Genomic DNA, 27,963 nt, shown 5'->3' with positions numbered 1-27,963 from the left:
TCATTATTGCTGGGTCAGGAGTGCTACATGATCACTTTGAAAAGAACAGTTTTCCTAAAATTTTATTTAAGACATGATTTGTCAAGCTGTCTTAGATGTCTAATATGGTTCATTGCACTGGTAAGTTTAGAAGCAGCTTGCTGCACTATTCACTGCATCATCAGCATATAACTGGATCTCACAAACCAAAGGCAGACCACTAATATAAAGGCTGAACAACAGTGGCAAGAATAGAACCTTGTGGAACACCAGTAAAAGTTTTATAGGCACTAGATTTGTGAGTATAAACCTCAACATACAGTGTTATTTCATTTAAATATGATTCCATCCACATAATAGTATAATTTGAGAAGTTGAAAGAAAATAATTTTCTAAAAAGTATTCTATGATTCACACTATACATATCCAAGATCCATTAAATAGCCCCAACAGTACCACCTTTATCTATCATGGATTTGATATTTCCAGAAGGTATAGGGAAGCAATTTCTGTGGAGTGTTAAGTTCTATAACAGAAATGGCATTGGATGCAAGGTGATGTCACTGCTGTTCAAATAAAAGACTCAGCTCAGACACCCACTTCTCAATCACCTTGGATGTAACAGGCAGAATACTAATATGTCTATAGTTGCAGATAAGTTGGGGATCACCTGCTTTAAAAATTGGGGAAAATAGCAGTTGTCCATGCTTTTGGAAAAATCCCTTGAGAGATTTAGAAGTTGATATTTGTAATGGGTAGGGCTCAGGGACCCCTTTGAGACTTGACCATTATAGAATCCATGCCATAGATGTATTTAGCTCTGGAAATATTGAGTATGGTAATTATCCTGACTACCTCATGGTCAGAGATGATTCTTAGAAAGACTTGGGGTTTGGAAGTTTACAGTCCACTTTAACTTTTTCATCTAACTCAGTGAAACTTTGAGTAATCTTGTCTACAGAGTGTGTAAAGTATCTGTTAAAGGCTTCAGCCATTTCAAGTGGATCCTGAGATATTTTCCCATTCAGCTTTAACTGTAGATTCATTGATGATCCACTGTTATTCACATCAACTAGCTTCTTAATATGTTCCCAGATTTGTTTGATGTAACCGCTGGCCTCATGAAAAAAAAGTTGGCTTTGCTTTTTTCAGTTTTCTGGTAACCCGATTGAGTAGCATTGTAAACTTTTGTCTGTCAATTTGCAATTTAGACAGATACTTTTTTAGTGCATGATCTCGCTTCTTCATTATGTTCAGTATATCTGTATTCAACCAAGGTAGATGGGTATAGAACAATCTTTATTTCACTTTCAAAAATCATGTCTCAAAACACATTTTTACAGCTGACTGTAAAATTGTACAACCGGGGTCATCTGTGGCTCAGGAGGTTCCGAGCGAGTTGTCCTTTTATTACAAGGTTGGCGGTTTGATCCCCAGCCCCTTCCTGCCCGCATGTCAAAGTGTCCTTGAACAAGTCAGTGAACCCCAAGTTGCTCCCAATAGACAGACCAGCACCTTGCATGGCAGCTCCACCACCATTGGTGTATAAATGTGTATGAATGGATGAATGAGAGGCAAGTTGTAAAGCGATTTTTCCGGAAAGGTAGAAGGACGCTATTTAAACGTCATTTATTACTCCTTACTACAAGTAATATTACATCTTTTTTTCAGTCAATTGTCTATTTATTCATGCAAGTATCTACAACAACAAACTGTAACAAAGGCCCTAATTTTGTTCTCGAATTTTTTTAGGTAATGTGCTATAATGCAGAAAACACTTTTACTCAACATTGGAAAAATTCAAATGCTGGAAAAAAAATTGTAGCTAAATAGTTTTGATTAATGTATGTTAAAGTACACAGACAAACAACATTACATCTGGCGCAGTGAATGCTGGCATGTTGATGCAACATCTGTGATGTCTCTGTCTGCTATCTAAATTGCATGAATGTCTCAGTCATTGTGAGTTTGTGTCAATAGGAATACGCACTTTAATGCTTATCTCTCCCACTCTTTGACACTGGCCTAACACAACTGTACCACCAGAGCTGTTGATCTGGATGGAACAGCTTTAGCAAATTTGAGTCTCATTACCAACACAAGGGTTCCGCCTGGCAGAGGATACCAGTGCTGCCCTTCTTCACAAGCTCTTAACTAATGCTCACTAAAGCATATGAGATAAAACAAAACAAATTACCTCCATAGTCATTCTCTTCAGATAAGATGTAACCTCTTCACCACTAACACCACAGTTAGGGTTGTGAGAGTACAAATCTTTGACAGCAGGGAGGTGTGAGGCCTCTTGGCCCCAGCAGCAGCAAGCTGTTCAAGTGCTTCGTGCGATGTTTTAAAAAGGGCTGACAGTGCATGCAAATCATCTGAGTGTCCGGGATGTTAATGCGGCTGAATCACCAGAGAGCAGTATCCTGCCAAGCTGAACTTTAACCAGTGATATACCTGTAATCACAGGGTTTACTCCCTAGCTATCTCATTGGAGGGAAATTAAATGCCTTGCGGGGCCTCAACCGCCAGATTGAATGTTTGTGTTGTTACCACCGAACACACACACACACACACACACTGTCAATCATGACAGATTGCCCAAGGTGGAAGGGCAGATTAGGAGACACTTTGCGGGTTTGAATCAGCTTCTTGTCACAAATCAGGCATCTCTGAATTAGTCTGGGGCTTTTTAATGTGTGTCTTAAGCCCTTTATTTAAAAGTGTTGTATGCCTTGATTAGCAAACTTTCCAGAGGGAGGATGTGTGTAATTATAAGCAGTATCTGATTGTTACTAAAAATACCCAAATAATTTTCTTATGAGAGTAAAACATGCTGTAGCAAGGAAAATATCACAGTTGAAGCAATAATGACCTAGTCCTCTTCTTTAACAAACACAACACAAAAGGAATATATAGAGTTATAGCTTCTGACGTACTAGATTGATTAAAGTATGATGTTAGCATGCAGTGCGTAGACATTTTTCTCTTACCTTCCTCTATCAAGCTCTATTCAATATCACCTTGGGGAGGCAGGGGTGTGGAGGTGGGTTAGGCTATATGAAGTATTTGGTTGATGTATGACTGGCCTGCATCATTTGTGACTGCCTTATCGCTCAATCACTCAGCAAGATGGAGATGCACAGGGAGACTGTTTTAATGACCCCAACCTCCACCCAAGTCAGAGGCAGGTAATCTCAGCCACTTCTGTTTGCTCTCTCCTATAGTCTACATAGCATCAAAGCTACAATATGTGAGCCTGCTCCTATTTTAATGCATTTTCTGTATATCAGATAGTTTTCAAAATTAACTATAAATAATGACCTATATGACTTAAAATAGTTAAGCATTTGCAAGGTCTGTAAAGATGTTTGATAGTTGATATCAATCTACTTTTACTTGACTGAATGCTCACCACAAAATTGTATGAAAGAAACAGTGCCTACATGTATCTGTTAATGGACCCAACTGTCTGCGAACTATAGTACCTACTCTGTCTACGCATCAAGCCTAATTCCAACGTGTATGCCAAACTGGTACATTAAGCTGTATCCCTAATGCAGTTTTGACCCTCCGTATAGATATATCTGTGTACGTGTGTGTGTCTAAGCAATTTTGCAGCCTCCTCAGTATTTTGTGTCCATAATTGCCTCCTGTCAAAATGTCTGAGTGAGCTGATTGCAGGAAATAGGACAGGACATGTATGCCCCTCATTAACCCATCAGTTGGTGAAGCAGATGTGGCAGATTGAAAGATAGGGTAACACGAGTAGATATTACCTCTGTAGCTCAAGTTTTTGTTTTTTTGATACAGTCTGTCAATTTTTTATTCATTAAGCCAGGAGTTAAACCATGGGCTGAAAAGATACTTTGCTTAATTGAAAAAGTGTGTTAAGGCATCGATGTGAAGTCTTTTTGAACCTATAATGTACATGACACCATTACTTTTCCTTATTTTTTTACATAATACAAACGGTTTATGGCTTTTTTTGGCAACAGATAGATTTGGCCACTGAAACATGACCCAGGACACTCTGGATGACAGATAGGGCACAGCCTTGAGTGGTTGCTTGTTTGCCACATGGCTGAGACAATTTTATAGATTTACACTTATTGTACAGTCAATTTGGAGTTTCAAATTCACCTTCAATTGCATGTTTTTATTTGTAATGTGGAAAACCAGAGCATCCCAAGGAGACCCACAGACATGGGGAAAACACACCAACCTCACATAAAAAAGTCCAAGCCAGCAGTCAGATACCTGCAGAGAACCCTTGTTTGTGAAGCTAGAGTTCTAAACACAGCTACTGCTGCGTCCATATTCAAATGTAAAAAGCTCTGTACATGATGGTGCACCTTAAATGAATCCAAGCAGCACATGAGATTCTCAGGGAGCACATTAAAACGACAAGGAATATACAGAAGAAAACCCAGAGGGTACATATTACTGAGATGTGGGATATACATAATGCACAAGGCAGTAGATGCCATCTCAAGTATGGTAATAACACACGGTAGAGGAGGAAGAAATTGGTACATACACTACAGCAGGAATACAGTAAGCAGCAAAATCAGTAGACAGAGAGGCAGCATGCATGATCAAAAGAGTGAGCGTGAGAGTGTAAGCTTGTTAGATTATTAAGGCTGACTTATTGACTTGTTTGAATGTGACTGGTGATTGTAATAGTCAGCTAGTACAGCTAATGGTGTACATGACTTCATTGCACCGTCTGAACTGCCACAATCTTAGTCAGGCACATCAAAGGATTTAGAAACATTTATTATACCAAACCACATGCAATTACACTTGGCATTGGGAGCTTTGTGGTTCTGTGTACTTGCCGAATGAAACCAAGCAACATGTGATGATTATGAGGGAAGCAAATTAAAAATTGATCCCCTTTAAAGCTGCGTGTTAGAAGATTAAAAAAAAAAAATATATATATAGCTATTATCCTATTAATACAATGATGAGGGCATGCCACTGTATTTTTGATACAAGGATATACAGGCAACATGCATGTTACAATTCAGCAAAATATACAGTGATTTTCTTTCCCACCACTGAACAAATTGATTCCTACAGGAAAATAACATCATTAAACTCAATCTCTGGAGAGAGAAAACAAAGGTTGAGGATGAGGGTGGCACATGCAAATGTTTGTCATTCAGTCATTCCGTTAGTCAAAAGTAAGTTAGTTGCTGACAGGTTGTCGGAACTGCATCCACATGTATATTAGTTATAATGAACATTAAAGTTAAAATATAATGTGAATCCCCCATTTGAATCAGAAATAATCTGCTCAGCTCAAGTGGTGCACTCTTCCCTCTGCCCTCTCAAATTGCTATTCAGACTGAAATAATTTAAAGTCATCCACCATAAACACTCCAAAAACACACCCATTCACATATGCAACCACAGTAGCCGTTTGGCCTACGCAAGCTTGGGAAACCTATCTCTGAGCCTGGAGCTACTCTATGCCAACCAGGTTTGGATGGCCTACTTCAGCCTGACAGCCTCCCTCACTGCTGGTGCCCATGATGTAAGTGTCCCCAACCTCTCCCTACAAATGGTGAGTGTTTTCAGAGGTGAAAATGTAAATAATTCTGGACAGACATGTTTTAAGTGAATCCATTCTGCACATACAGTACAACATACAACACACTACAGTACATAAAGCCTACGTTCTTCCTCACCTGATCCAAATAACTAGTTGATAACACAGTCCCTCTCTTCACCCAGGACTTAGCACATCAAGTCTAATGAGACAGCTACAAAGTCAGTCATTGATCTTTGGCCCAAAGTGCTCTGCTACTGCCAAATGAACCTGTTTGAGAGTTGGGCAGAGTGACACAGCTCATTTTTAGTTTGACAACTCATTTTTGTTTACCTCTGACCTGCTCCATCTGTACACTACAAACAGGTCACTCAGGTCTTCTAAACAGGGATTACTGGTGGTTCCACACACTTGTTTGAAAGCTAAAGGTGACCGTTCCTTTGAAGTGGTAGCTCCGACTTTGTGGAACACCCTTCCTATTAACTTACAGTCTGCGGTCTAAGTTGACGCTTTTAAAAAGGAGCTGAAGACGCATTTGTTTCGCTTTTAAAGTCTTTTAATCTTTTACCAACATTAGTAGTGTATTTGTTTTTGCTTGTTTATTTTCCGTTTTGGATCCTACTGTATTTTAACGTGTTTATTGCGTGAAGCACTTTGCAACTCTGTCTGTAAAGGTATCAAATTTATTATAATTATTTTTTTTAGTGTTTGTGTTTATGCAGACAGAGCTTAGACATACATGCAACCAAATGGCATTTTGCAACAATTTTTTGAGAATGTGCGAGTACTTTTTACAACTACTAGCACCTGTGTGACTTGCAAAATTATTTCACGTTGAAAAAACTAGGAGGGAGCGACTCTACCAGAGTTGGCCAATGTGTGTGAGAAGGGAAGGGTCTGTGAGTGATTAATCATCAACTCTTGTGTGTCTTGCTTTCTTTGCGTCACAGTCATTGCCCGTAAAAGTCAGCCATTGCGGAACAAACCATTGACACACTTTTTCCATGTATGGCTCTCCTGTCTCAAGGCCCTTCCACGTAGCAAGATGCAAAGGTCGACGAGTAAGTCAAAGGAGGCGTGGCTAAAAGGCAAGATCCCACTGCCAAAACACCCCCCCCCCCCCCAAAGCTTTTTTTTCCCTTTGTGGGACATTGGGCGAGATAGAGCACTAAGCCAAATGGCTCAGTGCAGGCGCCAATGGAACCAAGAGTGTATCACGTAAATTACCCCACTAATAATGCTCGGAATGGTACCAAACTTCTACAGTACATCACATATCGTTACAGCCCTACTGTGTACCAACCACTGAACTGTTCAATCAAGCTATTATCATAAAGATAGAACACAATATACATGAAAACTACACAATACACTGAAACAGTGCTTGAACAATAGGGAATCCCAGGTAGAGCCCAACGGATAAAGGATTTTTAAGGCCAATACCGATACGAATATTTGGTTATTTAAAAATCTGATATGCCGATATATCGGCTAATATATATATTTTTTTAAATCCAGAAATGTGTTACAAAACATAAACAGATTTCCCTAACATTAGTTATTTGTAGTTATTTATGAGTTCTCACTAAAATTTGATAATAATTTGTTTTATTGTCACAACAGAACAGAGGAACATCAAAATATATTAAAGTTCTGATAAATGCAATGTATAAAAATACAAACTTAAGATATGAAACTTAACCCTTGTGATGTCTTCCATTCAACTATGAAAAAAACTTTTTTCAACACTATTATTGCTTTTTCGAAATTTTTTGTCACTTTTTCATTGTTGTGGGTGCTTTTCAACACTTTTATCTGTTATTTGACATTTCTAATGTTGACATTCTCAACGCTTATTTTGACAAACAACAACAACCAACCAACCAACCAACAGGGACGTTGTAGAGTACTTTCTGGAGGACAAACTACGCCAACGCTCATAACATAGTTGACAGTCTGTTTTTATTTACTGATAAATGAATATATATATATATGAATATATATATATATATATATATATATATATAAAATATATATAAAAAAAATCAACAAAATTATGAATGCCGATACCGATAGATTGGAAAAATACCTAATACCAATAATATCGGCCCACCAATATATCAGTTGGGCTATACTCCCAGGTATAAGACACAGTTAATTACGCTAAATAAAATGGTTTAAATATGCCAAAAAATAAATTAGAGAGAAATGTATTGCATTTCAATATAAATGTATTTGTAGTAGAATAGTAAAATATTCATAAAAATATAGTCAGAACTTCTAATATGTCTTTGTTGTTTTTGACAATAAAAAACACGTTAGTATAACGCCACTTTATTAAAGCCATGTAGACCTCATCTCTAAAAGTGACAGTAGCAGTTAGATACTCATCCTCAGCTTCATATACATAAAGACACACACACTGACACACCAGCGGATGACATACCTTGTTCCAGGCTTGTTAGAATTAAAACTTTGTTACTAAATAAGACATTATCAGCACGGGCTCAAAAATAAACACAAGCAAAAAAAACAAAAACAAAAAAAACAAGGCACCTCAGATACATGAGCCAGATCCCATCATTCACCTATAATAGGTTTGTTTGTGAACAACCAGGCGTGATGTGTAATCTACATTATGTGAGGGTGAGTGTTGTGTTGCAAGTGTTGTGTTGAGTGTCAGCTTGTCGCAAAGGATTTCTGTTTGATTATTTTCCGATCAGTCAACAGATCGGACAATTAGAACAACTTCATTAAAGCATTTTGTACATAAATATGAAAGATCCAATCATTGTACCATTTAACTCACATCTTGTACATGTTTATTTCATTAAGATTTTGACCTAGTTTGTTTCTGGACTAACAATCAGGCTCAGGTCTACATCAACTGGTAGACTGGCAAGCTTGGATGCCCCGCCTGTAAAGACTGATACCAACCCTAGAATTAAAAGATTCACCTCACACAATTAAACAACAGCCAAGTGCTAAGAATGCATATTTATGTGTTAAAGCAGACAATCAATATGCTACAGTATTACATTTCACAAATCCCTTCTCACCTCTCCTGAGCAGATGGCTTGTAAAAGAAGAAAAAAAAGTGAGCCAACCAGTAATCATATGTGCAATAAATGGTGCTGGTTATGTTCCTGTGGAGTGACTACAGATGGCGTGGTGATAGTCTTCTGCGCACATTTTAGACACACCCTTCATACTGCCCCAATGGGGACTTTTAGCACAGACCATGTCACTACCTATTGCCAAGGCAACTATCCAAAAGGCCAGTAAATCTGATTGGAAATGACTTTTATGGACATCTCATTTTATTGGTCTTTACCAGGCCAGATGCTAACCAGAAAGTACAAGTACTTATTTTTGCTTTAAACTAAAATTAAAATTGAATAATAACCCGTAAATTGTATATGTATTATGCAATACAAAATGTTTAACTCTGGTGCTTTATTAACAATATATTTGTATTTTGTCTAATTTATCTGTTTGCTTCCATATTATTTGAATTATTCTGAGCTATTCTCAATGCAGGAGGGTTATATGGTCTAAGAACATTAATAAAATGTGTCTTCTTGTAGAAGGAAACAACAAATAATACCTTTTTGTTGAACATAACTTGTTTTTTTCTGTGATTTGGACTGATGATGACTCAGAGACCAATTGGGTGAAGAGGCAGCGATGGCAGACTCAAGAAAGCATACGTGTCTTCAGAGCAAGACAACCCACATCAGTCTCACCATCAAATAAACATTTGTGCTGGATTATAGACATAGATCTCTAAAAGTGAAACGCTTTAGTGATACAAATTTAGCCTGCATTTTCTGTGAAGCTATTGTGCTATTTTCTAGGCACATTGTAAATGTTCCCATTAATCAACATAATCAAACTTAGGAACAGTGACCTAACAGCCACTTTCCTAAGTGAGACATTAGTTGCAGCATTTATATATTAAAGCAACATGCAGAGCAATTCTCTTCCAGTGAAAATAAATGGAGCATAGCATTAGTTTAGGCGGAGCACTGAAGTCACACTTGCATTTAGCTGCATTAGCTGATTGGCATCAGCTGTGTCATTCATGCTTCAAAATCACTGGCTCATTCTTTAGCTGCTTGACAATCAACTATCTACAAATGCTTGATCATATTTATGCAGGTGTACAGTGCAGACATGTTTACCTGACCCAACCTTGGACATATGTGTTAAAGCTGGTATTGTTGGTGTAACTAAAGATTCCATGTGCATGTATGCATTTATTAGAAATATCTTTACAGCTCGGTTTGTTTGAGAGCTCCTCAACCAGCAGGGCTTATTCCATCAAGTCGAACTGTATAACCCAAGGCTTGACAGTAATGGTTGCCCGGTTGCCCTTGGCACCAGATGAGTCAATTGGCAACCGTTCCATGGCTTCTGGTTGTCCCCTTTGGCAACTACCTGTTCAATTTTTAACGATGAATGATAAAATCCAGTGCTAATATGGCACAGTGTTTGGTATCTATTGAACAAAATAGCAACGCAAATTTCAGTGCCTGTCTGCCCTGCTCTCTGATGCTCCAAAACAGATGTTGGAGGCAACAGAAGGATTGCTGCATGTCACGCTAGTAAAACACTAATAACTCATTGCACTTGGCAGCAGCTAACCTTATCTTACCGTTAGCTGCGGTAGTAACTGGATTAAACATGGTTAAAATGCTGGCAGTTAAACGGTGTAAAGTGTGACTGTATTTCACTGTAGAGAATTCCACCACCGGGACGTACAACCGTGATGCCGCTGGAGCTATGAGCCGAGACAGAAACCAGCAATTGGTCACTGCTGTTGGAAAAACACCACAGACGTGAATAAAAGTTGTTTACTTAATACTGGTAAACCTCGTGGTGCATTCAAAGTTATTAGTAAGTCGTAAAATACCAGTTTCCCATCTGTTTTTGTCATTTAACAGCAATTTACTTGTGAAAGAAGTAATTATTGTTAAAAATGTTATTGTTATTACATTTGTAATAATCATTTGAATTACCCAATTTTTGAGTAGATCAAAAAATTGATCTGACCCATGACTCAAAACCGTTATCCAAAGTGTGAGTTTTGTGATCCGTTGAACCCCTATTTGAGAGGGATGGGAAATAAAATTGCAAGCCAGGCCAGCCTAGGACTCGGTTTACACCCATCGCAATTTCTAGCCACTGGAGGACCATAGGCAGGCGGGGGAAACGCATATTAAAGTTAAAAAACCCAAATGTCATGCCATGGGACCTTTAACATTGAGCCCTGTAACCACTTGTTATAAAAGATTAATTCCTTTACACAAACGTCTTGGAATAATGTAGATAAAGTTGCCCCTTTTCTTAAAAATGCAGCTGTTGTAATCATGCATTTACAAATTACATCACTGTCTAATTTTCCTTTCACTAATACTGCTCTGCACTGCTGAGTGGGTGAATGCTTGTTCTTGTCAGCTGCCTTCTATGGAAAAGCTGCATGATAGCAAGGTGAACAAGAGGACATAAAGAACTGCTGCCTGTGACTTGATAGCCCATCACATCCTCGCCATCTGGTAGTGTTTGCTATGCTCTGGAAATCTATAGTGTTCTCCTACAACTGCTACGGCCTGGTACACTCACACTACTATTAATCTTGTATGTTGCACAATACCACATGCCTTAAGATGTACACATAGGTCTATATTCAATAAGTAAGACCTTGATCAATGCATTTACATCCAACCTAATTAGGCTATACTGTCTAATGCCGGAGATGGCAATTTTCCATGTCAGACTTGATTTGCAACTTGTCTCTTGTAGACCTAAGACTTGATTCTGACGGAGTGATAATGACATATAACAAATACGATTCCTTTATGTATTGACATGGCACTGTGAACATTTGATTTGCAAAACACTTTCTTTATCCTTTGACACACTATGTTCCTGTTAGCAACAAGTGAGTGACACAAAAGAATCAACACACAGCAATCTGTCAGTCACGTGTTACTTTCTGTTTTGCATTTGGATTAACGAACTAAACAGCCCTTAGGCTAAACTAAAAAAAGTCTGTCTTGTACCATGTGTGGGTATAAATAGCGGTGTCCTTGTGTCCCAGCATTTGAGAGGAAATGTCTGTGGTCCAAGGACCTTTGTCCCCCTCTCTCCCCCAGTGTTTTCTGTTGCTCTCTGCTGTCAAATTGAGGCAAAATTCATAATAAACACACGGGCAACATCCTCCAACTCACGACTCCTGCAATACTCCAGAGATCAGTATATTGCTAATGTTAGAGTAATCCTTGATCCAGTATAAAGCTGTTCTTGCTGTAAAATCAGATTTGGCTACTGTTGCGTTAACTTTGTTAAATAAGTGATTTTTGTATGTTTGATTTTAACATTTGGAGTATATAGGGAAATGTTTCTTTCTTATTTCAGTTGTCTGAGCCTGATTGCACTGCAAGTTAATCTATTTTCTTGTTCTTTCACATGGTGACAAGATATGAGAGGCTACAGAAGAATGTCAGCTTTGAAAAAAGGATATGGAATAGTAAGCCAGGGTCTTCAGTTCACAGGGCTAAAAACTTTTGGAGCAGCATTTCCACTCCATGACTTTTTGTATCACTGAGAAGGCTGCTCCGATTACATGTGATTTATCAAGGTAACATGGCTGTCATGAAAGTCATTCTAGTCAAATAAACTTAAGTGAGAATTGGCGCAAAACTGCCTAGGTAGGGACATCAGGATGGGATTGTAAGTAGCTGATAAGTGTTGCAGCTGACCCTCTCGTCTGTTCAGGGATGGCTGTTCATGTTTGACATATATTCTCTCCCTTGCTCCTCTTTCAAACTATCTACCTCATCATCACCTGTCATCTGTGTCTTTCCTTCTCAGGCAGTCTTACAGACACCCCAGGATGTCGTCTGCTTGGAATAGGATGAGACGGTGTGCTGTGAGCTCCAGCTTGAACATGATGGTCTAATGGCATTCAGCACAAGGAACAGCACCCATCTTGGGTGGGTGTGGGAGGATCAATACTGGATCAATACTCTGGATAATTTGACAAGTGCTTTCAACTCGATGTGCCCCAACCTTTACTTTGTATCTTGATTACTGATTAAGAGGATGTCCCCAGGACCTGACCTCTAACGGAAGGATTCAACAGCGACTTGGACTACAGACTCAAGCACTTGTAAGCCTAGCAATTGCCCTATTATCTCCTCATCTCTCGCTCCCTGCGATTTCGGCATCTCCACTCGTCTAGTTTCCCCTGTGCATAACAGCATAGGAAATACCTTCTGCATTTTAAATAAAGATCTTTCTGTTTTTGAGTCATTAATTGGGTACTGACAAGGCACATTGGGGGCAATGCTTTCTGCTTCACTTGTGACGTTCCAGTCATACAATGGGATGAAACTGTGTGCCTCATAGACTGTGGTTAATCTGGCATGCAGCATCCAGGTGAAGACATGGATCAAAGAAGAAAGAACATTGGCTCAGAAGAACATTCTGAGAGAATAAATCAAGGACCACTATGTGGACAAAACACATTGGCTGAGGCACTTTCTATTAAATTATATTGAACTGTCACAAGTTTCCCTATCTCAGGATATTCAAGCTTGGATGAAGCATTATGGGATCAATATTGCTCTGTGATACTCAACAATGTGTCTTAATTAGCTTTTTCACAAACTAAAGACCAAAGTTAAACCTAAACTATTTTATATCAATGAATGTCCGTTAGATTCAAGCCATTGCCAAATGAGTTGCTAAAAAGCTAATTACGCCAGCTGCTCCACAAAACTCTTGCTGCATTTCTCAGTATGGTTATGTTTACAAAATAGTGTAGTCTGCCAACTTTAGCGCGCAGAAGCTCGAGTGACGCATTTTACGACAACGCTGAGAAAGGACAACCGCAACGGTCAGCTTTGGAGACAAAGAGTGCATACAGATTACAAGATAATTACCTCTTCTGAATAGTCCATGTTTCCTAATCCTCCGTGTCCTCCTTGATCTACTAGCAACTGCATGGAGGAGGGATGGGCATGGAGCGCGATCACCGAAGGCTTGCGTCACGTGTATGCAACTACAGCGTTGTCGTCATTACTTAGAATTCCTCATTGGGTGATAGAAATTTTGCACTACAGCTTTAAACTCATACAGTATCTTGGGGTTATCCTAATCCCCTTCAAATAATGATTATCACCTCGTCATGGCACTGTGACCTTTACATGTTCCCATAACAAGAGATGTGTTGCCTCATGTCGCAATGTGTCACTGGACCTAATGTTGCAGCTTAACAACAAAGAATTGCAACACTGCTTTGACCTATATCTACCAGGTCAGACAGAATTTCCCTGCATGCCATAAATATCACCCTGCCTCTGGCAAAAATGACCTGCCTATTTGCCATCTTTCCGGTTATATATTTTCTCATTCTCTGCATGTCCTTACACCAGGGACTTCTGGCTGTTCCACGGTCAAGGCTGAAAACTTATGGTGACTAAGCTTTTGCTGTCGTTTCTTGACAGCCTCCCTTAATGCCTCAGAGAAGCTAAATCATTGCACATTTTTGAAAGACATCTGTTCTATCTATTCTCTTTATTTTCTTCCTGCTGTAAACCACAGATTTGAAACGAACTATAAATAAAAAGTCTATTTAAACTCTCTAGAGGGTTTTAAAAAAAATGTCTCCATTTGTTTGACCATTCAAATGTTCTGGTGTGATGGTCTGCAGCTCTGAGAAATTATAGGAATTTGATAGGTATTTCATCAAATACATGTGTTTTTTTTATGTGAATGCCTATAGAAATTCATCCTCCTTGTTCCAATGACTGAATATTTTATGCGTAATATAGTGTCTTTTGAAAGAAACAAACTGTCTTCCTTCATTTCTGATTTATTTAATGAAGGTTCTCAAAGAGGCTGTACAAAAATTACAGCAGCCGAGGATTCACATGGCTCTCACAGACTATCCCACAATATATGAAATATCTACATTTTTTGAAGATATGCATGCAAACAAAACAAAACAAAGAACAGAGAAGCTTGGATTGCAACACACAGAGGAAGCGTGACTTCATTCTCTGTTCAGGACCCCATTACTACACTATATCTTTACTTAGCAAATATTTGTTTGCTGCTATTTTTCCAAACCTTGTTTCTCTAGGTTTAGGTTGCATTATAGGCGCATCTTGCATATTGATATTTTCTCAGTTATGCGCCAAAATCCAGACTTGCTAATTCTCTCATCCTATCATTTTTAGTCTTTAGTCTAATGAATTTAGTGTTTTTTTGTGATTCTTGTAGCCAGTTCAGTTGTTGAGGCAAGATCAGATTACTTTTTCTGTGCAGCCATTTATTGTTTTAATGTGGTACTATCAATAATAAACAGTGAGTTTTAGAAAATTAGACTGCGCTGATTGATCTAAAAGCTAAACACATTATTATAGAGATGCTGTGTATTAATCCCGTTACCCCTTAGTTGAACTTGCAATATATCCTGTGTTCACAAAAATTCCTTTCATATTTGGTATATTATATTTTGAAACCCTATTACCTTAAAAGGATGTTTAATTTGGATTATCATCAGTCTATCCAAACTGTCTAATTTTACAATAATGAAACCATGTTTCTTATTATTACACTCATATGCGCCACCTCTTCACCTATAGTCTCATTTGTACTCCCTATTTTTTCTTTCTTGCTGCCTATTTTTCTCTCTTTCATTTCATCTTACTTCAACTCTCCGTAGTTGTATGCCTCTGTATGGCCTATCTGATGTTCTTGCTCTCTCAATTCAATTTCTTCATTCAAACCTTTTCATTTCTCTCTTTGTTATTCTCCTATCTTTTCTGGACCTTCATGTAGTTGATCACAATCCCCCCTTCCCTCCTATGTGTAATCGGCTTTGTCTCGGTCTCATTTTGATAAATGCTTAGCTGTCCGATTAAATTATCAAACAGCTTTCTATTTAATGCCTCCCATCTTTATTTAAATTCTAAGTGTATTCATATGCTTAGGAGAAACACAGGAGCTAATACGTGAAGTTGAGGGTGTGGTTAGGGGGGTGGAAATAGGCGGGGAACTCACCAAAGTCAAATAGAACTACAGATTAGAGTGTAGCTTTATATTCCCTCTAAGGAGCGTTGACACTTTGCCACTGCTGCTGCTGCTGGGACTCTATTTTAAATGTTGCCCCCCACCACTGCTGTTACACAAGGAAGCATACTGGAAAGGCCAAACGGAACACAAACTTCCTCAAAGCAAAGGGGTTAAGAGGTGCAAAATTAGTCAGGTATACATCAAGCAGGTTTCAACTGGTAACTCCCATACAATTCTAAGGAGAGATACAATTTTTGAATCAACACCCTTGACAGACAAATTGTGGGAAAAGGTAAGTCTGCCTTTAAGAAATGAAACTGCCTCAAGTCACCTGTTGGCTTGTCACTCAAGTGATGCAGTGGAGGCACGACCAAAAATCAACCAAATCAATTCTACAACATAGTTAAGTATTAAACTACATGGGTTGGGTTTGAATTAATGTTAGGGGGTGGTGATGGTGCAGTGGATATGACATCCCGTTGGTGCGGGAGATCTGGGTCCGTGCAACCTCTGACATATTTAGTAATTGTAAGTTGCTGTGGATAAAAGCGCCAGCTAAATGACATAATGTAATGTTAGCTCTTATCGGTTCAAAATTAAGACACTTTAAAAAGTTACTCACTCAGAACAACTTGTAGTTCAGTTTATATAGAAATGTATATTTGACTCAGAAACCAGAAATCTCCGAATTAGTAATATCCTAAAAAAAAAATTCAAATGAAGTGTAAAAATCAAGGCAATGACAGATATGCAATTTTACCACTGAAATTCAAAAAATTATATCCAAAATATTAATTATCAGTATGGGAAAATTATGTGAATGTCTAATAACATACCTTGCAATCACAAGCTCTTTCATTGAATGGATAATTGAAGTGACATTTGAATATAGCATGGATTGATATGGTCCTCTGGGAAATCATCAACTTTACACAATCAAATGGGAGGAGGGGAAGACCCTTACATGATGATAACACTGGCAAATATTCCCGGTTCCCAGCATGTAATGTGTTGCCTTAAATCAAGATAATTTAATTATGGGGACCCTGGATCCTGGACATGAAATGCTATCTCCTAAAGTGAGGAAAATTAGAAAGGGCCAAATCCTGCAATAAAGGTTTTTGACGCAAAGGACTTTTTGTGGTGAATAATTTATTCACATTTTCAGAGTAAGGCTTTTAGATGATTCGGTTTTATTTGAGAAAGAAAACCATTTCCATATGTTCAGAGGAGGCTATTTTTAGTTCCATAACAAACTGTTGTGTTCCCATATGCTCAGGTAAAAGCAACGCCTCCCATTTCATCATAACACAACATATTGCAACTAGTCAAACCAGTGGTCGTTTCTTATGAAAGTATAGGATCTATATAGACATGGTAGTCTGCAGACAAAACTAAATCCTTATCTGCAGTGGAAAGGTATGTAAACAAGAAAGTAGAGAAAATTGTGGCTGATAACTGTAGTGAGATAGATTATTTCATCTCCTTCTCGTTTAGTCTTTCAAAACTGGAGATAGATTAAACTACAGGGGATTATTTCTTCTAAGAGTAATGCCCAAGGTTGCACCACGTTTTCATCTTTTTCTAGAGGGCCAGATGTGGAGCTTGAAGTTTCTCTGATATGCTCTACGCAGGGTACCAGAAAGTAAAACTCAAAGTCACATAAAGGAACTGATGATTAGAATTCCAGCAGGTTAAAAAAGCTTCTTTAAATCGGAGGCTATTTGATATGTACCACCATGCATCCATTTATTGTGCTGCTCTGGACTTCTCCAGACTAATTGAAGTTAAGAAGTAATGCCTTCTTTGAGAGTTGGCAGTCATCTCTTAAATATGTACTTTTTATCGTGTTGTATAGTGATGCCAAAAATGCTATGATGCTTGATAGACCACAGGAATCAACACCGCACAACAAGCAAATGTCCAATTCACGCAGCAAAACACTGCTGTCAGTTTCATTGTTATTTCACATTCTGATATTTTGAGAAAGCCAAACACCACGCAAGGTACAGTACATCTATAAATAATGTGTGAAAAAATACAGATTAGTTGAGGGATGTTTACTTGATTTTTGCTAAATCCGTTTGATGAAGCTTTCAGTCTATACCAACCATGTTTGTTTGCCTCTCACTGCTTCAAAATCAAAGCAACAACCCTCATCACCATGTCATACACTTACTGTCATTACCCATTCACATGAGTGACAGCTTGCCATTTTGATTCCATAACAATGGGAAGAGAACAAACTAACTTCTTCATAGTGTCACAACTCTTACTCAAGATGCTGTTTCACTGTGTAGCATACTGACCAGCAGCTATGAAAAAGTGTTTTAAGTATAAAGTAAATTAAGTATACTTTCAGTTCAGTTCACACAGTTTTTAAACTATATACAATATATTTTTTAATCCACAGTTTATGTACAATGTATGTTCTTTTCCAAAATGTTTACATTGTTTCACATTCCAGACAATCCCTATTTGAACAAAGGATGCATTCAGAAAGTTGTAATGGATGGCAGAACTGTTGAGGTTGTGTGGAGGACTACATTTTCTTTCACTCAGCTAGGTAAAATGTGCCACACACAAACGTGTGATACTACTGACTGGACTGCTTGATTTGATTGTGTAAAAATGCAGAGAATGTGTCATTTTCACAGTTCTAGTTATAAACTGACTTTACTGTCATTATCAAGTGGCAGTAACAAACTTCAGAAATTCTAAAATCCTACACACTTTTTTTGGGGCCAGAGTTCTTGAACTAACGAGTTTGGTGAGCTCTTTCTGTGGGTTCGTCAATACAATCGTCCACTTTTATATACAAATGATCCATTGTAAATATTAAAAGAACTATTGATTACGGCTGCTTTAAGTAATGCTGACATGTACTTGAAGTATGTTTTCTGAGGCTCAAATTACAGTAAAATACAATGTAATATCAAGGTATTATGTGTTTGCCAATATCATAGAAAAACATTCAAAATAGCAATAGTTCCCAACCCAAGAAACCTCTGAAGTTTTTTTTTTTAACAAACAATTTATTTACATTTTAACAAAGTTAATGTTGTAACACTCTAGAGGGTTATGCAGCACTGAGAAGAGACACTTTTTTATTAAATATTCCTGAGGCAAACACCCTGTTCATATTCTGTGTGACTTGGGTGATTATGGTAATACATATTGTACAATACAAGCACAAACACTAGGGATATGTCAAAAACCTTAAAGTTATACATAACGTAAATTGCATGACGACAACAGAAATGACATTCTGCCTGTTACAACAGCTATGATGCATATACTGAGTAAAATATTTTCACACATATTTTTATGGTAGCATCATTCAAAATATTGTTTTCTTATTGTCTAGTGCATCACTTTTAGACAGTCCATGTTATTTTAAAAGTTTTACACATATTGCAAATAGCTGTCTGTCATTCTATCTATCTATCAGATCTCGGTGCCTCTGCGTGTCTGCCCCTCTCTTGTCTGCCTGTGTCCGTCCGTCTGTATGACACAGTCTGTCAGCTGGTCAGCGCCTTAATGGCAGCCTCTGTCACATCAGTCTTGGTTTAAGTTATTGGTCCCTCTCCGTCTGTCAACTGGTTGTTGTTATATGCAAGTGCCTTCTGGGAATCTTGACCATTTTCCCGACCTGTCTTCGAATAGCTCGCACTGTTACACTTTCTCCTGAGGACAGCCTGACATCTGATGGTGATGTTTCTGAAAATTGTGTTATTGCATTGTCTGGAATGTTGGAGAAAAAAGAGTGGAATGGATAGAAACATTGCCTCACAGGTAAATGATGTCTCATAGAAGTGGAAATATGTAAACTTATGGTTGCTACTTGTCTCAGAGGTTTGAATAATGTCCTTAGTTGCAATTTTTCAAGTTTGACCTCTTTTATCCTTGTTCTGTGATATTTTCATCATTATAATTAGTGGAAGCAAACCAACATGAACCACCTAAAAAAATAAATAAAAAAATATTACAGTCTTTCAGTCATTATGCATACTTTAACTGGTAGAAATCTAAATCCCAATAAAAGAATAGAGTGAGAATATATTATGTGATTATTACAGCATATGTCATCGACAACAGCTTGCATGTATAAAGGTCTGTCCTTTCAGTTGATTAACTCTCTTTCCAGCCATCTGAAGTCAGCAGGTAAGCTCCATCTGCACTCTCTAATTTCAATGCTGCACATATTGCATGCTAGTTCCACAGTGGTCACCTTAATTAAATCGTTAACAACCACCAGGTTGTCGCAAAATAACTGCATAAAAACGTCTCCATTCTTATGAACATCACACTGATTAGTTCAGATTCATTATTCTGTGCAGCGTCCCATGCAATGAAATCAAAAGGAGTGTTGAAGATCCTTAGGACACACGGACAGTTTTCACTTTTCAGTGCAAATGTTTTAACAAACAATTTGAAGTTCTCTCTCATTGCTACATACAGTAATTGTACTCCCTCAAGACTTATTCACAACTAATTCTTTCAGAGTTCTTTAACATAACACCTGGTATTTTGGAGTCTCCCACTTAGTTCCATCAGGGAAGGTAAAAGTACACACAATGTATACACAATACAATGTGTAGGAGAAAAACCATGGCTGTTCATAATAGGGATGCCACAATACCAAAAATCTAGTTGTTGGTACTGATAACACCAAAAGTACAGGATACCAAAGTCGATTCCAGGGCATGTAAAAAATAGTAATAGATTACAATACCAGTGAAATTTCATGATTCTTGATATACAATTCAATATAACCATAACACCTTTTTTAGTGTCAGTTATTTTTCTGTAACTTTCTGTTACTGTTGATGTTCTGGACCCACAGCCTGCTGCTTTGAAGCCTGGCATCACCACACAGCAAGCGTACGATACTGTCTTCCATGACTCAACCGGGACCTCCCAGACAGCAAATATGTTTGTTATGTCTGTTTCTCTCTGCCGTCGTCGTTTTTCAGAACCGGGGTTGTTAAAGTTAACTTAGTCTATATCCTCAACATTTAACTTTCTGGATTGTTCCGGTGCCGCAGGAAATTCTGCCAGATGCATGTCTTTTTGCCAATGTCAGTTTCCTCCTGCTTTCTTTGTGTTGTAATTTTAAACTCTGGTGGATTTATGAGGACTTTGGTTAACTGCTCCTTAGATCTCTGCATGGTGAATTCCGACAGCTAGCTAGACTATTTGTCCAATCATAGTTTTCTGTTGCACGACTAAAACAACTTTTGAACGTACACGTTCCACAAAAACTAGTTCCTTCCTGAGGCTTTTTCGCAGCATCACTGTGGCTCTGTCCGGTGCTTAGTGCTGCCCACTTTCCTTCCCAAGGTTATTTGCTTCAGCTCCATGCGGAGCTTGGTGCCACCCAAGACAATTGCGATTGGTTTAAAAAAATACCAATAAAGCACGTTTTTCTCCAATCCTGTAATGCTATGTGGACTCCCCAGAACCAACTCCGCTTTACAGTGTGGGTGGTATGGCAAAGCAAGACTAAAGTTAACTTAACTGATGTTATGGAGGTCTACTAAAACAAGTGCTAATGTTAGCAAACGTCAGCTATTTATGCTAACAAAAAGCTGTGACTGACAACGGCGGAGGACGACTGCGGTCGGGCAAAGCAGTCAGCGAGCAACGTGCACAGAGATAAAGCACTGTTTTCTGTGCCGGTCGGCTTTCTTCTTCTTCTCCAGCATTAGTGGCAGACTAGTACACTTGTAGGTGTATATCTAAAATGAGTACTATCACGTTTTAAAAACTTTGGTACCGACTTAGTACAGAAGTACAGTTCTCATGACATCAACAGTTTTCCAGTAGTAAAATTATTGTTACATTTAGGGACATGCAAAAAGAACCGAATGAGACGTTAATTACTCACTGTAGGTAAAAGAAAGCTTGCTAAATGTTCAGTTATTATAAATAATAGTGTTTCCCACAGATTAGAAAGCAATTTGTGGCGCGGGGGGGATGACGCCAGGCACTCATTTGCATATTTGTGACATCATTACACAATAATTTGCATAAAGCTTAGTGTCAGCAAGGTAGATAGAAAGAAATAGAAATCTTTAGCCAAATAATGACAAATTCCAAACAGGAATTTGTTTTACCTTATAATTATTTCTGAAGTAGCCTATCTTTGAAGTAAGAAATTCTTCAAAAGGGAGGTAAAAAGATCAATAAAGAACTCAATGAAGGCTGGCTTGCTCAGGGCCAGGCCAGCTCAGCTGCGTCTTTATCGCGTCGTGTCCGGCTGTCTATTCTACCTAGACCGGCCCCCCCACCCTGTCCCTTCTCCTCACGCTGTGCTCAGTTCTGCCGCACATGAGGAGAGAGAGGAATGCAGGTGCTTCTCCTCTGCTCCTCACAGAACAGATTCAGGTGATTGTTTTGGCGGCCACAGGAGAGAAATACCTTCCCTGCTTGCTGGACAATACTGGCAACTTTTTTTTACAGAAAGTTGCTGTTTTCTACAGAAAGTCGCCAGATTTGTTGATAGTCACTTTTGGGAAAGAAGTTGCGAAGGGGTCTGAAAAGTTGCTAAATCTAGCGACAAACTCGCTAAGTTGGCAACACTGTTATCCTGGAGACAGACACTGTGTGCACAGAGGGGAGGGACTGTGTGCGTGTGTATGTGTGTGTAGAGTGACAGAGAGACGGTGGAGAGCAGGGAAAGGAAATGCAGCTGAACGAATGCGTGTTTTAAATAGTGTTAAAAGTGTTGATTGTGTGACGCACCGCCACAAATTCGTCTATGTGTGGGAAACACTGTAATAACCTTGTCATATTTGCTCAAACTGCCACTAATATGACAATCCCGTTCCTCTGCTCCCTCCTGGTGCTCATAATGGCATGAAGAAAACAACCAATCAGAGCCGAGGAGTCTCTAACACAGTCTCAATGACCGATCATGAAGTCTAATCCAACTGTTAAACTAGGCAGCGCTGATCAAATATGAATTAAGATTCTGTTACTGCATTGCCCATTTTTTGCCTCAAATGTTTCAGAAACATATTGTAGAGTACCATATAGGTGTAAAGTGTGTTCTCACCATCCCGTTCTTTCCTGTAAACACTAGTACTCTCTTTTTACTTCTTTCGTTGTCCTGACCATGACTGCTTGTGCTTGTTCACTTTTACTCTCCTATTTCACCTTGTGTATGGACTGTGTTACAAAGTATATAACCTAATGATGTTGCTGTTGAATTATGAGCATGAATTAAGCTATAAACCATGCACTTGCCAGTAAATAGAGCCTCTAAATCATAAGAATAAATGCTAACTGCTAAGCAGTCTGTTGCACTGACTTAAAGACTTATTTCATGAATGCAGTTGCTTGCCTCCCATCAATATCACGTAGGCCAAGACGGGATAAGCTATTTGGAACCATAATATGAAAGGCTCTGCACTCCTCATTAAGACCTGAGAGGGAAATTGTTTGTCAGCATGAGAGAAAATAATCTAAGCTCTCTACTTAATGTACAGTAATATTGTAATAGAAAGTATGCGGCAATAGTTTCTTTCTGGTCTTCGGCCGAAAAGATGGATGTGATGTAGCAGGATTGGAAGAAACACCATGGTGACCTTGGTCATTTAGTGTAGTGGCTAATGTAGTCTATATCCACGATGTTCCACTTCCAGGATTGCTTTTTTGCCGACGGTTTAAAGAAATGCCAATAAAACAGAGCACTTTTTTTTTCCAATCCTGGAATGCTGTGGACTAGCCAGACCCTCTTCCACGGTATTGTGGAGGAAGGTCTGACAACGCAAGACCAGCTGATGTTGCAGCCCCTGTGAACGCAGTTTAGGAGAGAAGATTTATAATTATGCTGATTTTTTGTGATAAAATCTTTATTTATTTTTATATATTTGAGGAACAAACAGTGACAAACAATACATGGGGACAGAGAATGCATCCCACGGCCAAAATACATCTCTCTCTCTGTCTCTCTGCGTGCGCGTCCGTTGCTCTGGACGGAGACCAGTGAAGGATATTAGAAGAACTTTTCCGGTGATAGCTGAGCATTACTGCGCAGCCTCCAACTGAGCTTGATGACGTTGATGTGACGTGAGTAACCTGTCTGAAAGTTGTATAAAGTTAGTCTTCTGATAGCTGTGCCAAGAGAAATCACAATCATTCCGAATCTTGCAGAGATAGAGAGCATAGGTATATGTAAGAAGATAACATAGGCACAGGCTAATTATTGCTAACTAAAATGCTAGTTAACATTAATAATTAAACCTAAACAGCTAATGTAAGTCCAAACTGTCTGCGAGCTTACCCTGTACTATACGGTGATTCCTCTACTGTGCAACAGTAAGTCGCGTGGTTATGACACAATCGTTAGCCTATTTTTACAAAAACGCCTTTATTTGTCCATTGTTTATTTCTTTAGAAATATGTAAATTATGTTTATTTCTTTAGAAATAAACAATGGACAAATAAAAGTCTTTAAATGCTTCAGATGTAAAGTAATTTGCTGTCAAAGTGGCGCCAAAATGAATGGCAGTCAATGGAATGCTAACGGCAGGGGATGGCTTATTAGCATCAAAATGGCGCCATAGAAGCTCCACTTAGAGAGGAGAGGCTTACACCTTGGAGCACTGCCATGAGTATCTGACGCTAATGTCTGATTACTCCACATTGTCACTGATATTTTGTGATTACATTCTTAATCTGCAAAGTTCTCTGTCAGGTAAGTCAGTAAGTTAATAGTAAGGTATACAGAGGAGTTGCATAGAAAGTGGTTGGGGTCCTTCTCTAAGTATTTTTGAGATTGCCCACAATTTGGTTTTGATGAATTCTACAAGCAGCAATACCACAGGCCAAGCAATCAGCCCGTTCCAAACAGGCACATTTTCAACGGGCACTGCACTAGCAACAAAGACAACAGACATTTTACCTGTTGATGCTTTGTCATGCAAGACTTACTAATTGGTTTACAAGTTATATTACATTTACAGTACCCACCAGTGTTAATTGAAAGCACATGAGACACATTGTACTTTGAACAAATACAGTCTAATACTGTTGGGCAGCCTTGAGTATGAGGAGGCATGTTTTATGCATTGTCTCCTGACATAGTTGAATGATTATTTATTGGAACAATTTGCAAGGAACATGCTATTGGGAACTGGTCACAACAGGCTGAGGCAACAAATCTATAGGGGAAAAGAATTTATCCACTCACTAAGATATCCATTCATCAAGCTGTCTCAGATAGAGTAAACAACAAAGCTGCACACCTCCTGAGCAGTCCTCTGTGAGGTCTGCTTGGTGCTTGCATATGACAGTGGGGGCAAACCATTACGTCCCTGCATGCTCCTTGTCACGGTGAAAGTGACAGCACCCCATGGTTTCCTTGCCATTGGCTCTCTCCCATATGACCTGATAGGGCAGCTGGCATGAGCCAGAGTATCTTCAGCTTGGTTATTCATTCAGTTTGGTCAAGTTTTTGAATAAGTGCAATGCCGTGCACTGGACTCTTCCTTCCTATTCTCTGTTAAAGAATGTAAAATTATAAAAATGTATGTGATACTTTTAGAAAGAGAGAGTGAGAGAGAGGGAGAGAGAGAGAAAGAGAGAGAGAGAGTGTGTATGTGTAACTTTTTTAGAGAGATTTTGTCATTTCTAATGATAATTTAACATAAATAGGATGAATAAAAATTATTCTAAATACCAAAATAACAAATAAATATATTATATAAAAATGATTTTATAGCAATCCATTGGCAGCCTTGGTCTACCTGAAAAGCCTTTAGAGGTAAGCATAGTTCCTGCAATTTAAATGTGCTGATTTTTCTATGCGCAGGAGAAATACACTTCAAGGAAACAAATTCCAATTTATGAAGAACCCAAGGACAGGAGCAAATATAAAAGCAATAAAAGATATCCAGGAGATAGGTTCTATCTGCAGTCATCACACTGCAAAGCATGCATCATGCCTTTGTCCTTGAGACATTTTCCTCTCTCCACCCTCCTAACACTTACCCTATCATGTGAAAAATGTGATTAAACTGCAGCTGAAAAACTACAATTTATTTTTTCCCAGAGCCATTATTTTTGAAACTGCAGATGTAGCTGCTCTGCTATCTACACATGGATTACACCCGCTCCTCTCAGTATTGTATTTCATTCCTTGTTTTGACCATGTTTTCAGGGACCTGGGTAAAAGCCTTGGTCATGGTTTCAACTGCTCAACATTTCATGTACACACACTTTGTAATCAAATATAATCTGACATAAATGAAAGATGAATTTGGAGAAGTAAACATTTTGGTTTAATTTCACATTGTTCTGAAATTGATATTTTGACACGGATATCATTTTCTTACATGTAAACTACCTTTGTTATTGCCTGTGTAGCCAATAACAAAGGGCCATGAAAAATGACTGAGAAACATCTGCTTACAAGTAATTTAGTCTACACGCACACAAACAAGAAAAAAACATATGTCTTTGCATTTTTAAAAAATCATTTTGTATGTGAACAGCCAGCAATATATGCCTGAGTATTTAGATTTTTCCTAGCAAAAGTAAGAATTCAGACAAAACTGTAATGGACAGAGCTTGGAATTCGGAAGGGAAAAATTGGAGGGAAGGCGAAGTGGATAAGGGGAAAATGGGATTAGGGCTAGAGTAAAAGGATGGAGAGAGAGAGTGATGGATGAATGGAGGGAAGAAGGATAAAATGGAGGGGAAACAGCGAGGAAAAAAGGATTGAGTGAGAGAGAAATGGATGGAGGGAGGGGTGGGATCAGGGACAGAAAGAGGCACGAAAGATAGAAGGAAGGAAAGAGCAAGAGATGAATGGAGTGATGGTGCTATTGACTTCCTGGCCTCAAGCTTTTATGACTGATGACATGTTTTTCTCTTCCTTTCTTGTGTGCCATGTCTGACCATCCACTGTTAGGTAACACTGAGGGACCAATCCAGGACTTTACAGGTGGCTTGGCAGTGGTTGAGATTTTTTTTTGTGACCAAATGACAATATGAAATGTGGGACAAAGTGTGAAATAATGAAAAATTATTTGACGACTAAACTCAGCTGCCACCACTGAGCTAGTGGACATAGCTAGCAGACACAAGCCCAAGTAGTGTCTGTGTCTGCTCAGATTTGAAACGCAAGCCTAAGCAAAGTGTTGAGTCCCCACCACTTAGGGGTAATTGAGAAATTTGCCTGTCATGTTAGGTAACGTAACTAAGTGGATTATTGCTCCTGCACCCAAAGAGAAAATCCTATTTAAGCCACTATCTGTTTATAGAATGCAGTAGCGTAGACAATGGGGAGAGTCACAGTGTCATCAAAGTCAAATCTAGTAAGGTCAGTTTAAAAAGTGAAATACTATAGCAACACCAGAAGGATAAGAAACAATTATCCATATTTTGGAATCCATGTTAAAAAGGTTATTCGGTAACCTGGAGAGATTTAATTTAAACACCAATGGGTCTATCTGCCTCTGTAATTATTTCTATCTATTTCCTAAGGTAAATGAGCCATGTATCTCCTCACACCTGGTTTCAGCCTCAAACCATTAGTGTATTGTAATAAAAATGTATCTTTTCTCAACCTCATAATGCCGTGTCCAGGATCTGCTGAGTGTGCACAGTGTCATCACCAATAGGACAGTTAATTTAGGACGTCCAACTCACTGCTCATATCCTGCTTCTGCTACTTATGCATGTCATGTCATTACCTAATTATCCACCTGCTCATTCCATTTCTTCATGGTTCCCTATAGGAAAGTAGCATTTATTGCGTCAGCTTTCCTTTTTCTTGGCTTTAAATTATTTTTCACTCATGAAACAGAGCATTGAAACCAAAATAACATCTATCGTTCCATTTAAGTTTTGAAATGTTACTGTCCAACATATGTGAACATACTGACTGACAGAAACTCAAAAAAATTGAGTGAATGATGTGTCAATGGTTCTGGACAAAATGCTTCAGTAAGGTCCAATCAACGTACTTTTTTACAATGGGTACTAGATCTTAATCCGCCTTGTAGTTTTCCACATATTTTTGGCTATCTTCATTTCCCATCTGAAATTGTATAATCCTTTTTATAAATATTGGCCTTATCAAACTAGAAACAAAACAGCAGTGGAATACTTGAACCATGCACACGCAGGGTTTCTACAGGTTACACCAAGTCAACTGTAAGACATTTTAAGACCAATATGAATGACATTTAAGAACTATATTACGAAATCAAAAAAAAAATAGTCGGAAACATTGTCTGAAACAATTCCCTGATTTCCTCATTGGCTGCAAAAGGAGTTGCATGTTGGACTAATTTGTAGTTGTAATACAGCCAGTTATATTAGGACTA

The sequence above is a fragment of the Etheostoma spectabile genome, chromosome 16, assembly GCF_008692095.1.
Source record: "Etheostoma spectabile isolate EspeVRDwgs_2016 chromosome 16, UIUC_Espe_1.0, whole genome shotgun sequence".
In the NCBI taxonomy this organism is placed as follows: Eukaryota; Metazoa; Chordata; class Actinopteri; order Perciformes; family Percidae; genus Etheostoma; species Etheostoma spectabile.
Note: the sequence above shows the minus strand (reverse complement) of the source record.